Below are 16479 nucleotides of genomic sequence, written 5' to 3'. Positions count from 1 at the left end.
TACACCTCTGCTGGGCCTCTATTACTGTATTCTTCCCCCCACGTACATGTCGAAACGGATCGCAGCATGATCACTGTTCCCCAATGGCTCTGTAACATTTACATCTCTAACCAGGTCCTGAGTACCACACAATATTAAATCCACAGTCACCTGTCCTCTGGTGGGCTCCATGACTAGCTGCTCTAAGCCACAGTCATTTAGCACGTCAAGGAATCCGGTCTCCTTTTCGTGACCAGAACACAAATTGACCCAGTCAATATGAGGATAATCGAAGTCCCCCATGATTACAACCCTGTCCCTCCTTGTCACCTCCCTGATCTGTTTCCTCATTTCAAGGTCCCCTTCCGGTTTCTGGTCTGAAGGACAACAGTACGCCCCCAGTATTACATCGCTCCTCAGGCCTGGTAATTTAACCCACAGAGATTCTACGGTGGAGTCAGACCCACCTTCAATCTCTACTTTGCTGGATTCTATCCCTTCCTTAACATAAAAGGCCACCCCACCTCCAACACGCCCCTGCCTGTCCCTCCTGTAGAGTTTATAGCCTGGGATTGCGGTATCCCACTGATTCTCCGCATTCCACCAGGTATCCGTTATGCCCACTATGTCAATGTTTTCCCTTCTCACCAGACACTCCAGTTCTCCCGTCTTTGCTCGGAGACTTCGGTCATTTGCATAAAAGCTTTTGTACACGGAATGCCCCAGGATGGGCTACTTATTCGCTCCTTTGTCTCTGCATCCTCTCATTGTGCCAAACTGTCTATCACATCCCATCGCGCTACCATTCCCAATTTCTTCTCCTACTCTGCTTTTGTCTTATTGTTCTCTAACCTCCCCATCCTTGAACCATAGGGATGAGGAGTCCCAAACTGGATGCCCCTCAGCTCCTGTCAGCCTTCCCCCAGGGATCAGTTTAAAAGCTGCTCTGCCACCTTTTTAATGTCATGCACCTGGTTCCATTCTGGTTCAAGTGAAGCCTGTTCCTCTTGTACAGGCCCCACTTGTCCCAAAACGTTCCCCAGTGCCTAACAAATCTAAACCCCTCCTCCCTATACCACTGTCTCATCCACGCATTGAGACTCCTGATCTCTGCCTGCCTAGCTGGCCCTGCGCGTGGAACAGGTAGCACTTCCGAGAACCCTACCTTTGAGGTCCTGGCTTTAAGCTTCCTGCCTAAAAGCCTAAATTTGGCCTCCAGGACCTCCCGGCTACACCCTTCCCCCTGCCTCTGCTCCTGGAGACTGCGGTCCAGGATGCCAACAGAAATCAAGTCATCCCTCAAAACCAGACAGGCAACAGGACACAGATGTAAAAGATAGAAGAAAATTAGCAGGAAGTCACGAAGGGGCTCCTGGAGAGCACGCCCCCTGGTGGCTGAAAGGAGCGCCTGCCACCCATGACAGCGTTCCCATCTTCGTTCCATCAAGAACGACACAACTTGAAGTCATCGAAAAGGCCCCTGGGAGGAATCCTCTCCACTGTGTCACCACTCCTGCTTCCAAGAGACAAGGGCCACTGGGGATCGTGTGTACTTAAGCACGGACAAGGCCCAAACGCCAGCAGGCGAATGCTGGCAGGACCCTCAAGCCCAGCCACACAGCCCTGCCTCCAAAAGGGACCTGCACTTGAGAGGAGGAGTAGAGCAACAGCCCTCATCATGAAGAGCCCCCAGCCACTGCCCCAAAGAGGGCCACCTTTGCTGGCACGTTACAGCACTTCTCCTGGAGAGGGAGCAGCCAGCAGGGACCAGGTCTGTGTGTCACTAGAGAGCCTTTCAGTAGGAAATCACTGGAGGGGGAAAGGGCACCACTGCTGAACGCTGACAGGCACCTTCCCAGGATGCAGCAAGATCCAGAACTCATCACCTAGAAACCCTCGATTCAGATGCATTCGGAGGAATCATCACCTTCAATGGAAAGACCAGAGCATCTTGCAACGGTTCAAGGAAACAGGGAGCCCACCAATCAGGACACTTCCTCATCAGAGGAGCAGGCAAGGGCACAGATGGACCACGCGGCCCATCCTTCCTGCAGACACCATCACCCAAACCACACAGGATAAGCGGCTGGGGCCATTTCCCAGAACTCTCCCTTCAGACCAGCTATGCACCTCCAGGGCTTACACATCACCCTGACACACTGGAGGAGGAGAGTGCATGCGCCCACCCAACAGGGACAGTGCAACACAGGCACAAACACCACTGTCTCGCAGAAACACAGTCACAGCAGCCCCTCTCCTAGGCCAGTGATGGTGGGCGACAGGCATGGCCTGGGACAGTCAATGCTTGGCTGAACATCACACTGCCCCCTCCTGGCACCACCAGGTGCAGGTGAAGTAATAAATGCAGCCACACCTGACAGAGCAAGGCCTCCAGCAGCAGAGGAAGGGCTGACAAGACTTTGCAGAGTCTTGGATAAACACTCAGCACCTCCCCTTCTGCCATTTCTCCAAAAGGGCTGGTCAAGCCTCAACCCACCAGGCCTCAAGTACATGCTGGGAACGCAGGCTTAACAGCAAGGGTGTGTCGGGGTATCTGGACAGAGGACCCTGGAATCTGTGGTCTGGAGGGAGCAGGGCACGCGATCCCCTAAGCTGTCAGTGATGGGGGGTGAGGTAGTCGGTCTTTTGATTGGTGCTTACGGCCTTCTAGTAGGCGGGGCCAAAACAACAGTTGCTCTGTGTGTGGACCTGTCCTGTCAGAGCTCAGGTGATGCGCTCAGGTGATGTGTTTCAGGGTTGTGTCAGAGCTGAGTTTCCTGTCTGAGGTGCTGCTGAATTCTCTTCATATCTGCTCATCCTGTACATAGTTAGATACAGGTTTAGTGTTGAGACAGACCATCTGCGCTATTCCTTCGCCGGATGGCCTCTGCCTTGAGAAAAGCTTCCTGCTGCTTCTCTGTCTTAGTGAAGAGAGTAAAATTCCCTCTCCGCCTTAACAGGGTGACATTGCAAGTGTATGTGAAGGCGCAAGTGAACCAGCCTCTGCATTCTTGTGGAGCCTCAAAGAACAGCCTGTGGACTAGGAGCCAAAGTGCTGACTACTGACATGCTCAGAAGGTGTGGCCTGGGGAAGAGTGCAAGCAAGCAAAGAAAGTCAAGCAAGAGCACGACTATGGCTAAGTCCCAGGCCTGCACGCACCTGGAGAGGGACAAGCTGACAGCCTCACAGTGGCAACCACTGGCTGCTAAGGTCTCACTGCCAGGCGACATGTAAAACATGCACACTTATCCCACCAAAGAGACAATGACCTCCTGGTCCAGCTGTCTGGAGCCACTGGTTGCCCATCATGCAGCCACCACCCTCACTGGTTTCTGAGCCCTTTATTACTAGTGTGTCTACGCATGTGGCCAGCAGGGAGGGATAAAAAATCAATGACTACTGAGACTGCCATCTGGCTTCCTAAACCCCAATGACAGGCGGCAGGAAATATGCCACAAACACACAGTGCAATTATCTGCCTCTTTCTTTCCCAAAAGCTCCCTGCGCCATCCAAGTGCACCTTTGCTCACGGCTGAAACTGCAGCAGAAGAAAACCTTAACTGCCGAGATAGACACACTCAGCATCACCCCAGGTCTGCAAAAGTCCATCTCAAAAGGAGACAAAACGTGTTCACTCTCACCCTCTCACGAGCCTTCTGGACGGAAACAAAAAGCTTCACGTACAACGATAGCAGGAGAATGCACCTGGGGGACAATTTTCTGAATCATAAAACGTGTTAATAGCTTAATTGAAACCCACAATATAAAACCGCATCGAGCTGTGAGCAGGGAGAATTGTACAACACAGAATACCCAATTTAATGACTTGCTGGCAAACAAGGTAGGTGGATTGAGTCACAGCAGTTCTAAATGCAAATTAACTTGCAAACAAAACACAGCCCTGGAGGGAGATTTCATCCTGGGTGCAGTGACCTTTTCTCTGCACTGATGGGGGGGGGGGGTTTGCTGATGCATGGATCACACTTTGCTTCACAGCCATGTGCTTCCCTGCCTTGATGTAGGATAACAGGCAGGTGGCGGCATCTGCCAACAAGCTTAACCCAGCTCTGACAGGAGGGCAGGCTTTCCAGCCCCCATCCTGACATCTCCCGTAGCTGCAGCGTGACCTGGCCAGAGAGCGAATCTGGCGGCGTGTGGGGCATGCGGGTGCCAGCAGCAGGGCAGGCCGGGGACAAAGGGGAGATCAGTTGCTCTTATACTCTCCAGCGACCTTCAGCGTGACAGCCAGATCTGCTCCGGCCTCTGACACACTTTCTTCAGCAGCTCAGGCCCATCCCTGGAGTTCCTGAAGTCACTGATTCGCCACTCAGGCTTTCCATCTGCAGGTCCCGCGCAGGCTCCGAGGCAGCCATCCCCCCTGAAAAGAAAGACGTCATGCTCTTGGCCAGAGGCAACACTACAGTCAGCAGGCGCAGCAAGGACAGCACACACACTTCAGGAACACTCCAGGGGTGCCCACTGCTCACTGCTCAGTTCAACTGGAGTCCTACAGCTCCATCCAGCTCAGCGGTGCCCGCCCCGACAGTCAGAGGCTCTCCAGGCTTTCAGGCAGAGAAGGTCTTCCCTGGAGCGGCAGCTACCAAGGGGAGGGGTCTGTGGCAGGTAAAGCTGGTGTTCCCGCACCACTGCCAAGGCTCTTCTTCAGGAACAGGCAACAGAAAGATGCCCAAATCCTCCACCCTCCCCATGAAAGCAAGGTATGCAACCAGACACAGAGGGAAAAGAAGCTCCCAAAGCAACTGCTCTACTCCTGGATGGCACTGAGCACCTGGGCGGTGGAGGAACACACAGCACTGGGTTGGGGAGAGACCCTTCCCTGCCTGAAAGCTCAGAGAGTGACAGCCAGTGAGTGCAGGCGGGAACGAGCCAAGGAACTGTCAGCTGGCCAGAATCCACCCTGGGAGATATTCCTTTGCCGGGGCACACTGCGCAAGAGGGAGGGGCTGATGCCTTTAACAGAGGGCAACCTTGGCTAGCTGTCAGTGCGCCCCCCCCCAGGCTCAGGAGAAGCCAACATGAACTGACCTGGGAAACTTCTGGCTAAGCATACAAGCAGAAAGAAGTGCTCATGTGCTCTCTCTCTCTCTCTCTCTCTCTCTCACACACACACACACACACACACACACACACAGCTGAGTTCAATCCTGATGGGGAAAACTTCCCAAATGAGGGGAGCAGTGCAAGTGCCCCAAACACCCCTCCCTTCCAGCTGCTTCACCCCTGCCTGGCAACCCACAAGTTGCTAAGGCCACAGGCAGGAGACCACTTTGCAAGAAACAGAACTGCATCTTGGGGGGGGGGGGCTGCCACAGCAGGCAGACCAGGCCCTGCCCCACACCACTGGAAGGGTTGGCCAAGAATCCTCCGCCAACCCACTTGGGGCAAGCAGAAGACGTGGGTGGCCCTCCAGGCAGACAGCACCCCCCAGCCATCACATTGTAGCTGTGCGCTTGCGTGGGATCTCTTCTGTCCTGGGGTGTGCGTGAGAAACCTCCAGGGATGGTGGGGGGATTCCCCCTCCCTCCTCTAGGTACAGCAGGATTTGTGTGCAGCAGGAGAAGCAGGTATGCGCTGTGTCCCTTCAGGGGAGCCGGAAAGCCCCGGAGTGCCCGTGAATGCAGCCCAGAGTCTGCAGTGGCAGCAACACTGCCCAGCTCCATTCTGTGCTGCGCTGCTCGCAGGCCCACTTCCCACCAGGGCTCCGCCTCCTGACAGGGGACCCAAACAGGCACCAGCCTTTGCAGAAGCCTCAGCCAAGCCTTCTTGGGTGCCTGGGATCCCAGCAGCAGCTATCCTCTCACCACCCTCACCCACGGCAGTGCCGCAGCCACACCTCATTCCTGGCTAAATTCACACTTGGGTTGCACCAAGCCATGTCTCAGCACCTCAGCAGCACAAGAACACCCATTCGCACAGCCCCTACCTCAGCGGAAGCTGCCCTTCTCCTTCCTAGATGACATCGGGGGGACACAATGTAGATCCATATGGCACAGGGTGCGGGGAGCTTCTTTAAACCCGGGTCCCTGCACAGAGAAAGGCCAGCAGGAAGGAGACGCTGCCTTGCAGCCACAGCAGGGCCCAGCTAGAACAGCCCAGCCGACTTCTCCTGCACACGCTGGGAAACAGGAGTCACGTCCAGCCCTGGCACCGACATCCGGCGAACTGGATTCAGGTGCTCCATCCCTGAAAAACACAGAATTAATGTGGGTCATATGGGTCTCTCCAGTACTGAACAAGAGGGTCTGAGTCCCCTGCCCTCTCCCACAGCCCACAGACCTTCAGGGCTAGACAGGTGTCTCTGTCTGGGACAGCTGGTCCAACCCCAGGCAGGATCCAGAGATCCAAGGCAGAGGCACCTCTGGACACAGGGAGGGAGGGACACAGGGACCTGGTGTCCCAGGAGAGGCCACTTCCGCGGGGAGACCAAGCCACTCGGTCTCCACACAGCGGGCACCTGGCCATGCCTTGGCACAGCCCACATCTGAGAACTGGCACTGGGTCTCTGCACTGCTTTTGCACCTCTGTGACGAAACCTCTGATGCAAAATAAAACCAGGTTGGGGAGGGTGGCAGAGAAGCAAAGCCCAGGTACACAACCTGACGGCCAAAGCAGTTGACTCTCCTGGCCCTGAAAGCAAGAAGGGGGAGACCACAGGAGGTGTGAGAGCTGCACCCAGCGCAAAGCACCCAAGATGTTCGCACCCACCCACCCCCACAGAGAAGGGGCTCCTTGTGTCCGGGGGCAGGTTGGAGGAAGAGGCATTTCATAGTCAGGCTGTTCAGACGACCACCATGAAAAGGATGGGCAGATATCACCTCGCCAATTGCCTGACTCATCTCTCTCCAGAACACGCCGGCATGTTGACTGGCTGAGAAACACAACGGAGCCACCTGCCACTCAGCCCAGCCTCTACCTGAAAGCGCTGGCCATGCAGCCACAGGCCTCGTGCTCTGGGATGCCTGCTAGGGCAGTGGTTTTCAACATGTGGATTGGACCCCACTGGGATCACAGAGCCTCGCTGGGGGATTGCATCAACTTTTGTAAGCCGGTGCAAGGGAGAGCTTGAATCCAAACCAGTCACGGTCCTGCCTTATCAAGACTGAGTTCTTGACATAAACCTGTACAGCCTCTTGCTGTCTCAGCCCACAGCTGGCCCTCAAGCTGCCACCTGACAGGACTGTTGTGATGACACAAGAGGTAGTGACAAGAGGGGGCGGGGGAGGTGGACAGGGTCCTGGGGGGGGCCGGCTCAGTGGTGGCTTCTGTAGCTGGTGTTCCCACCCAAAGAAAGATTCGTTTTCAAGTTATAAGGTCCCAATCACAAAGTCTAGATTGAATCCCAGCCTTTTTGCCCTAACTCTGTAGCGCTGTGAACTAAACACTCAGCAGCTGGAACAATCTGAATTTGGGACAGAGCTGACTAGGTCATGTGCCGAGTGCCAGAGAAGCTTTGCTGTGCTTGCTAAAGCAGAGAGAGAGAGAGAGACTGAGGCAGGAGGAGGAAGACTTGATCCTGGATCTTCAGCTGCTGAATTACCCTTGCTAACATATAGGAGTCGCGTGGGCCTGGATCACAGCCAGGTCCAGCCAAGGACCAGGCACCAGCTCCAGGACAGAGGGGGCCTTTCCTTCCAGGTCATCCCCCACCTGCCACTCTTCTCCACTCAGCAGACCTTCTGCACCCTGAGCATGGCTTCGTGCTGCCTTCCAGAACCTGCACCAAGCTTTTCCCTGACTGCAACACAGCAAGGGTTATTTTGAGAAGCAAATACTAAGTTGCCTGGCGGGGGGGGGGGGGGACTGGATCGATACCTCATGCTCAGCAAGACACAGCTTTTTCCTGACCAAATGCGGCACAGCTCTCTTGCCAGGATCCTGGCAAGCCAGGTCAGCACCCACTGCAGAGTGAAGGGGGAGTGAGACTGCCAGCAAGCTAAAGGCCTCCACTGCCAAGTTGCCAGCAGAACAGCCCTGAGCACCCGTCTCTCTGCCCAAGGGGAGCAAGAAGGCCTCTGCCAGGGCCTGCCGCTCGGTCCCTGAAGAAGGGCCAGACATGTCTCAGGCAGCCATCCGAGGAGGCTGCATCTCTCAAGGACTGCAACCCCATCAGTCGGCTGACAGATCTGGTCTGCTGGCCCAAGGATACTGAGGCCACCTCCTGCTGCTGGAAAGCAAGTCCCTCAGGGCTTCTGCCAGGATGTGGCCCTGCACACAGCAGGATTGGTGCTTGGGAATCCAGCAGCTGGAGCCTGTACAGCAGCACCAGACGGAGGCCCCTTCCCCAAGAGCCAGGGGCGAGAAACCTGCTCAGCAGGCGGTCGGCATCATCCCCACCTACCTCTGGCACCAGTGCCTGCAGGTGAGCTGCCTACATCTCCGACACCCAGTTATCAACCTCTGCTCGCCCCTCCCCCATAAGCCCTCTTTATATGGTGTCAGGGGCCCTGAGTTACCTCAAGGGGGGTCTCCAGAAGGGCAAGCCGGCCAGCTGGTCCAAAGGACAGCTCCCACGCCTCAGCAGGGGAGGGCTGCCGCTGTCAAATGCAGACCTGTAAGACCCCGGCAGGGACGAAAGGGGGGCAACCCCAGGCAGAGGGGGAGAGCAGAGCAATTGGGGCAGGGTCTTGGGCAGAGGTGCAAGAGGTGCCGAGCAACCCCATGCCTGAGGGGCAAACTGAGAGGTATGGGGAAGGAGGAAAGAGGATGCTGGCCATAGAACCGTGCGGGGCCAGGGGGCTTCCCTTTAAGCCTCACCAGGAAGGAAGAGGCGGGAACAGAGCTGGCCCTATAAAGAGGGAGAAGGGCAGTGATGAGCTGGCTGGCTGCAGAGAGGCAGGAGGTGGTGGTCCTCTCCATACTTGCCCAAGACCAGAACTACAGCCACAACAGGGAAGAGGACCAGGGTGAGGTAAAACCTCTCCCCCGACACTATCTGAGGCCTTGCCCAAGGGCCACTCTGGGATCCACTCCTCTGGACCCTCCCCCACAGATGGATTACAGAGTCTCCAAGAAGCTCTGCTTGGGGGGGGGGGGTGTTCCAGAGGCCGGCTGCTTTTCAGGCCAGCGAGCCAGGCTGGGTAAACCATGGTCAGATCCAGGAGGACAGCTCCAGCTCCACTTGCATCAGCCCCAGGAACAGGAAAACATTTCTGGAATAAGGTGGTCCAATGCTTCAGAATTCTGAAAGTTCCCTTTCACACCCAGAAGTGCAGGGAAAGCACCAAACCGGCATCCATGGGGGGGGGGGAACCAGGAAGGTCCTCCCATAGACCCCAATTTCTGCAGCTGCAGCCTGAACTTCTCCTCCTTGCCAACAGCAAAGCGCAACCAGGTGGGCCTGGCTGCATCTGCCAAGCTCTCCTGAAAGCTCTGCAACCACAAAGCCAAGCCTGCCAGGGAGCAGCACATGACAGCCTGGCCGGTGGCCACACACATCCTAAGAGCCCAACAGGAAGCCACAGGGCAGGCTGGACAATCCACCAAAGGCCTGAAGGGGAGGACTTGGCCATGCAGAGAGTCACAGATGGAAAGCTGCAGGCAAAAAAGACCATGCAGAACACCCCTCCCCTCAGCAAGGATGCAGCATTGCAAGCCCCAGGGAGAGAAGGCAGGCTGGCACACAGCAGGCCCTGAGAAGAAGCAAGAGCCAGGAAGCGTGTAGAGCAGAGCAGCCCAGGCCAGACAGGAGCTGAAGGCACCTTTCGGCGATCTGCAGAACACCTCAACGCCCTTTTGCCTAGACCCCCCCCCCCACACCCCCATCCAGCCACAACAGAAGTCGCCAGTCAGCCTCAGAGCTGGGCCCAAGCCAGGATTCCTCCAGCAGACAGAGTCTGAAAACCTGGCCCAGCATTTAGGCAGCAGGATTCCCTGCCCAGCTGCGGCACACAACAGTGGAGGTGGTGGATTCTCTTCCCTCCCACCACAGGGGTTTGAGAACAAGAGCAAGAGAAGGGCTCCCAAGTGAACTTGCAAGTCAGCTCCAGCTCTAAACGTGGCCGGTTTCAGACACCCAAGCAGGAGGTGGCCATGTGGCACCAAGGGCCAGCTGCCCTCCTCCCTGCCCATTAGCACCCACAGGCTGGGGTGGCAGCCGCTGCAGGAAGCAGAGGCCAGGATGTCAAGGAGGCCTCTGCCAGCCCCAGAAGGAGGGCTGAGCCCTGGTCCAGCCCACAGAGGTTTCAGGAATTCCAGAGGCCCAAGTGTGGCAACGCCGGACTGGAGCACACCCCAGCAAAGCTGCCACCAGCACCAGTGTGGGTGACTAATGGCCCGTGACTGGATGACATCACTATTCCCATTGCACAGATCAAATAAATACTCGGTGTAAAACAGGAAAACGACCCCAGAGGGGCCTTCTCTTCTTTTCAAGGTGCCAACAGCTTTCTTCGCCCTCCCAGGCTCCAGGGAACGAAGCCTGGCCAGTCCACAGTGCTTCAGGCACCCTCCCAGGAAAGCAGCATCACTGCAACCCGCCCCCCATCAGGGATTCGCTTACCTGGCCATTTTTACCACGCCTTTCCAGTTCCAAAGCAGCCGACACCACTAACATACAGCCAAGTTCAAAGCAGCATCCAGAATGCTAAGAACCATCAACACCATCCCAGCAAGACCAACTGGAAAAAGAGGTCCACTCAGCAGTAGAGATACCAAAGCCCAGGTGGAAGAGCAGAAACACAAGAGTGCCAAAGAAGGGGGGGCAAAGTGAGCCCCTCCAGGCAGCCCCAACTGCGGGGTGCTGTCACTGAAAGGGTTATGGTTGCTCCAACCCTAATCCTTGCTCAGGAAGCAGAATGGGCCAGGACTCCATTCACAACACCCACAAATTGCTGGGCAAAGTCCCAGGCGGGATGTGGGGGGGGCAGTATTTGCAAGCCACCTGTGGAGTGAATAAACTCTGGGCATCTGGGGAACTTTCTGACTCACTCCGTACGGCTGCTGAGGAAGGGCCCTCGGGGCAAGCCCTTCACGGCTGGTCATGCCTGTTCCACTTGCACAGAGCAGCTGGGGAAGCCGACAGGGCTGCTCGCCAAGGAGCCCTTTGCCGGGCACACACACACATGCCAGCCTCCTCGTCGGAAGCACATTCTGCTCCTGAGTCACCACCACACTCACCCAGCTGGCAAGGAGCACTGCAGGCCTAAGCAGGGCCTTCTCCCAGGTGTCCACCAGAGTGTGGAGGAGGACTGCGGCAGGGAAGAGAGGCAGTTGGAGGCCGGCCAGAACTTGGAGGCGGAGGCTTCTGCCCTGGCAAGCCACACTCCAAAGAGGGAGGAGAGGCACGTTTCCAGTGGGTCACAAGCCAGAAAGAGCTCTGCATGGTCCAAGGAAGACGGCCCAGCCCTACTTCACAGGGCCCCCACTCCACCAAGGGAAGGGGAGGCAGCCGCTGAACAGCCACTAGATGCCACTGGGGCCACAAGGCACGTGGACAGGCACCTTACCCCTGCTGACTGGGTAAGAGGCACTTTTGAAGCGGGTGCCCCTCTCTTATTTAGCGGGGGAGAGTAACTGGCCCTCCTCACACAGCACTGTCTTTCCTAGTGACTCTCTGCTGCTGTTCTTTTGCATCCTTTTAGATTGTGAGCCCTTTTGGGACAGGCAGCCATTGGTTGTTTGTTTCATTTTCTCTGTAAACCACTTTGTGAACTTTCCGTTGAAAAGCGGTATATAAATACTGTTGTTGTTGTTGTTGTTGTTGTTAACATAGCAAGGAGCAAAGCCCAGGGTGGGTCAAGGCAGGGGCAGAGGGGAAACCAACCCAGCTGACCCCGGCTCTCCTCCTCACATACGGCCACCACCCCAGCAGTTCTCAGACCTCTCTGAAGCCAGAGGCTGCTTATAAAGTCACCTGGAGAACAGCGGGGCTTGCCTACATTCCAAAAGGGCTTCCTGCAGCCAGAAGAGAAGGAGGCGGGGGAAGCACCGGTGGCCAGGAACGCAGAGATGCTGCCCAGCCACTCACGCAGGAGCACTCCCAGCCTCAAGCAGCCAAACCACTGCAACCAGAAAGGCTCATCTCCCCCACCCCCAAAGCTGACCACCAGCCAGCTCTGCTTCATGGGCCTGTGGAGGGCCTGGGCACAGCCCTGGAAGCAGCCGCCTCAGTAGCGCAGGCAGCTGCAGAGTCATTGTTCCTGCCCAGAGCAACACTCCAGGGTCTCGGGCAGGCTTCCTCCCTAGCTTTGTCTAGAAGTGCTGCCAGGGACTCGTCCCGGGACGTCCCATAGGCAGAGGCCTAAGAAACCCCACGAAAGCAGGCACTCCCACCCCACTGCCAGTAATCCAAAGCCAGGCAAAGGTTGTTTCGATTCAAGGGCCACGAGGGTCCCCTTAAGGGTGGTGAGTGTTGGAGTTGGTGCAACTCTGTCTGCTGTCCAGAGGGATCAAACTAGGATGTCAAGCTATGGCCCAGTGATTCTGGCCTTTCTACCTGTTCTCTCTGTGATCCTTGTGGGTGCGGCCCTAACCCTTGATCCTTCCCTTCTCCTCTGAGCACTTCCTCTTGTCCTCTGACCACCGACCTGCTGAGATGCGCACACCAGGGCTCTGATGCCCAGGCCATCTTGAGCACAAGGCTTGCAGGGCAAGGCAGCTCCAGGGCCTTAGCTGAACCTCTGGTCCTAATCAGATGCTGTAAATATGCATTCTACGGAACTGTAAGTAAAACAACTTCTTTTCTGTGCAACTTTAACAAGCCATTGCCTCTTTGTCTTTTTATTGTATAGCAGTCAGCTGGGTGAGGGAGGTTCCCTGGGGTGAGGGGGGGGGTCCGCTGCTTAAGCTACTCTGCTTCCACTCAAAGAGGAAACTATTTTTAATTTCCTCCAACAGTGAGGGCCCCCCCTTCCACCAGCACTACCAGGTTCCTTTGCTCTCCTCTGGTCATCAGCAGGGCTGCTTCACCGATTGGTGGGGGACTGTCGGACTATGTTTTAATCTTTAATTATGACCAACGTTTTAGCATTTTTAAGCACAGAGCCTTCAACTCAAAAAAGCAGAAACACTCAAATAAATGCATTTATTAGATTAACCAGTGGGGAGGGGCCATTTTGATCAGTAAAGGGGAGCCTTAATTGGCTAGGCTGCAAACGAAGGGCACGCTTGCTTGCTCCTTGAGACTGCAGTGGCTCTGGCACGAAGCCACAAATGAAATCTTCCTTGTCCAGGAAATGAAAGGAAGTGGGCAGGACGGGCGTGAGGGTGCCCAGGTGCTGTTAGGTTAACAGGCGTTAAGCAGCTGCCTTGCAGGTCACCCAGGAGTTCACAAAGGCACCCACAGTGGCGTGTTGGTACAGGCCCACCTGGACTCTCCCCTTCTTCTTTCAACCACTTCCAATTACACCACAACTGCATCTCCAATTTCACCCACTTACTTTCCTCTTTCGTCTGATTTCATCCAACCTCCCATTATTTCCGCCTCTGTTCTTTTAGTTCTGCTTGTTTATATACTTATTTACGTTTTCACTGGCAAAATAAATGTGCAAGCTACACTAAGGCTCTGCTTAGACGCTCATCCGTGTTTTACTTTCATCCATGCCCTGGTCCCTAACCAGAGGAAGTGCAAGACATTAATTCAAGTGAATTGATTAATGGGCAGGTGATCAATCAACACCCACCTCTAACTGACTAGCAGTCCCAACAATCAGGACAGCAGCAGAGCCAAAGCTGCATTGAGATCTCTCAAATCCATCCCACTGTTCAGCAAGCCCAAACTTGAGAGGGGAGGACAGGGGCAGCTCCTCCAAAGAGGAAAGGCAGCAAAAGAGGGGAGAAAGCCTGGCAGGATACAAGCAGGCAGTGGGCCAACTGGGCTGGGACCCCCTGCAATGCCTCCTTGGTCCAGCCAGTGAAGTCCTCGCAACACAAGACAAGTCCAGCAGCACCTGGCCCCTAGTCACGTCCCCACACAAAAGGGCAGGCGCCCCAAGCCACAAAGGTGGAAAAGATGGGCCTCCTGCTAACCTAGGCCAGATCTGCTTCTTGTCCAAGGACCACACAGCAGCCTGAGGGAGGGAGTGGAGTGGAGTGAATGATTATCAGCCACAGTACCAGCACGGTCTGTGAGGTGTCCACAATGCCCCCCAGCACGTGGCCAGCACACAGACACCACTTGTATTGCCCTGTGCTGTACATTCGTTCAATCTTTATTTGGCATAAATATTTGGTAAATAAGGTCTCTGAACAGATACCATACCAAGAATAGAGACCTAAGCAATACACAGACAGACAGATCAGCCAAATTACAAGCAGGCAATTACAAGACTCTGCCAGGATGTGATCTACTCAATGGTTACTTGGGACCAATAGCTTGGCTCGGTTCAAGTTACTCAGGTTTAGAAACTGTGCAACTGAAAGGGTTATATGCTCGTCGTCACCCCCCAGAAGGTACTGAATTATAGCATTCTCTGAAAGCCGTTTTAGCACTGAGCAAGGGAGAGAGAAATTGATGTCTTAGTGCTTGATATTTAGGACAGTGCAGCATATTGTGTATAGATGATTCTACTTCGCCTAAGAAGCAGTTACACAAACGTTCTCCCCTGGAGGCATTTCTAAATCTGCCGAGTAGGTCATTAGAGGGGTCACATTACAACATGCCAGGGTGAAAGCCCTCCTCTCCGGGGGGCGTATTAGGAGGGACAGATATTTTGGTTGTTGACCAAATGTAATTTTAAGGTGGAAATTCAACGGGGAACATTTTTTTTGTGCTGCGCCTAAAATCTCTTGCGTCTCTATGTCATGTAGTCTGGTTGTCATAAGCCTGATAATAACCTCAGGAGAGGGAGCCCCTTGCAGATCAACCTCAAGTCCCATCTTTTGGGTTTTTTAATAGAATAGAGCTAGGCAAGGAGTTTTCATTGGTTCGGCCAACAGCCCCTTTAGCCTTAACAACAGAGATAGATTTAGATTCATAAAAAATAATTGATTTAAAATGTGTTTCCCACAGAATAGCAGAAATTGTGGTAATACCGATTGGCTTTTTATGAAAACAGCCTGATATTATTTGCCAAAAACTCTTGACTTTTTAGATCTAACAGTGTTAATTAAGAGTGACCATCTTGCTTCTGCAATGCAATGGATTGAACAGCATCCTTCAGGCGGGCAGTCAGCTTGAAATATTGGTGTAAAAGTGGTCTACTATTAGTATCTCTGAATTTTTTATAAGTGCTGCAAACAGTTTTCAGAGATAAACAGATCTGATCAATCTTGATAGAATCATCTCTCCAACCCTCAGCTCTTCAGGGTGAAGGGATCTGACCTTATGTATTCAAGAGAGTGGATATTAGATCCTCAAAAAAGAGGATAATCCCTGGTTGATCTAAAGTAGACAACTGAGGGATTTCCTTTGTTTCTATCAATGCACAAAATGAATCCTTAGAATCTGGGTCCCATTTTATTATTTTTGTTATGCTTGAAAAGCCAGCTTCCTCCTGGATATTAGTGTTATGATAACAATTTGGAAAATAAGCTAAATCACACATCAGAAGTAGGTGGTCACTAGAATGAGGGTATCCAACACAAGTTAGCTATCTGTGGAAGGAGTTGAGGGGGGACCAAAATGTAATCAATGACACTCGCACCTCTAGATGAGATGTGAGTGAATTCTCCATTATCGCCCAATACATCTAGGCTGTTCAGCCAAATAAAGCCATAGGTAATACAGAATTTGGCTAGAAACAGCCCTGCAGCATTGATTGTTCGTCTTTCGATTGCCTTTCTAATAAGCAGGCCTCTGGCAATATCATATCTGTAGGTAGATCCCAAAGTTGATAAATTTTGCCCCACCCTGGAGTTGAGAACTCCTGTGATTAGTAATTTATAAGACGGGAATTTACCAGTCAGGTCATTGATTATACCACTAAGATATACCCATTGCTTTTCTGTTGCAGATTTATCTTTTAAAGGAGGCATGTATACACTGATTATGCTTTGGGGCATTAACTTCAGCTTGATCACTTGTATTTTGCAACAACTATCAGCCATAAACAACAACTCATACCTGAAAGCAGGTTTCACTTACATAGCAAGGCCTCCAACTGGGCGACCTTTTACTGCATTCTTCTGTGCAGGCAAAGATATAGAAGAAAACCCTTCAAACTCGATAGGTCTAATTGCCCAAGTTTCCTGCAGTAAAATAACATCTCGGTCTCTTAAGGCAGTGTCTAGCTCAGGGGTGCTCAATACGTCGATCGTGATCGACTGGTCGATCACGAGGCAAAATGAGTCGATCGCAGGCTTCTCTCCCATCCACGCATTCCTGAGAGTGAGCCCCGTTGACTCTACTGGGGCTGACTCATGAGTAGACGTGGAGAGGAGCCGCTCGCAGGCTTCTCTCCCGTCCACGCATTCCTGGGAGTGAGCCCCTGGCAGGCTTGTGAGCCCAGGGAGTGAGCCCAGGGAGTGAGCCCCTGGCAGGCTCCTCCCTGGGAGAGGAGCCGCTGGCAGGCTTCTCTCCCGTCCACGCATCCCTGGGAGTG

General features: G+C 54.0%; 1 protein-coding gene across 2 annotated transcripts in view; it reads right to left on the bottom strand.

Moving 5' to 3' along the window:
• Positions 1 to 16479, bottom strand: part of LOC136661466 (leucine-rich repeat and fibronectin type III domain-containing protein 1-like protein) — a 44130-nt gene that overhangs the window by 16229 nt on the left and 11422 nt on the right. For both annotated transcript variants that reach the window (XM_066638746.1, XM_066638745.1), the window contains exons 2-3: positions 5925 to 6184; positions 4212 to 4358 (exon numbers count right to left, since the gene is read on the bottom strand). The gene's annotated coding sequence lies outside the window, so the exon portion shown is untranslated. The remainder of the gene's footprint in view (positions 1 to 4211; positions 4359 to 5924; positions 6185 to 16479) is intronic.

This window comes from Tiliqua scincoides, chromosome 10 (assembly GCF_035046505.1).
Source record: "Tiliqua scincoides isolate rTilSci1 chromosome 10, rTilSci1.hap2, whole genome shotgun sequence".
NCBI lineage: Eukaryota > Metazoa > Chordata > Lepidosauria > Squamata > Scincidae > Tiliqua > Tiliqua scincoides.
The sequence above is the reverse complement of the archived record's forward strand: the minus strand, read 5'-3'. Positions and strand labels throughout refer to the sequence as shown.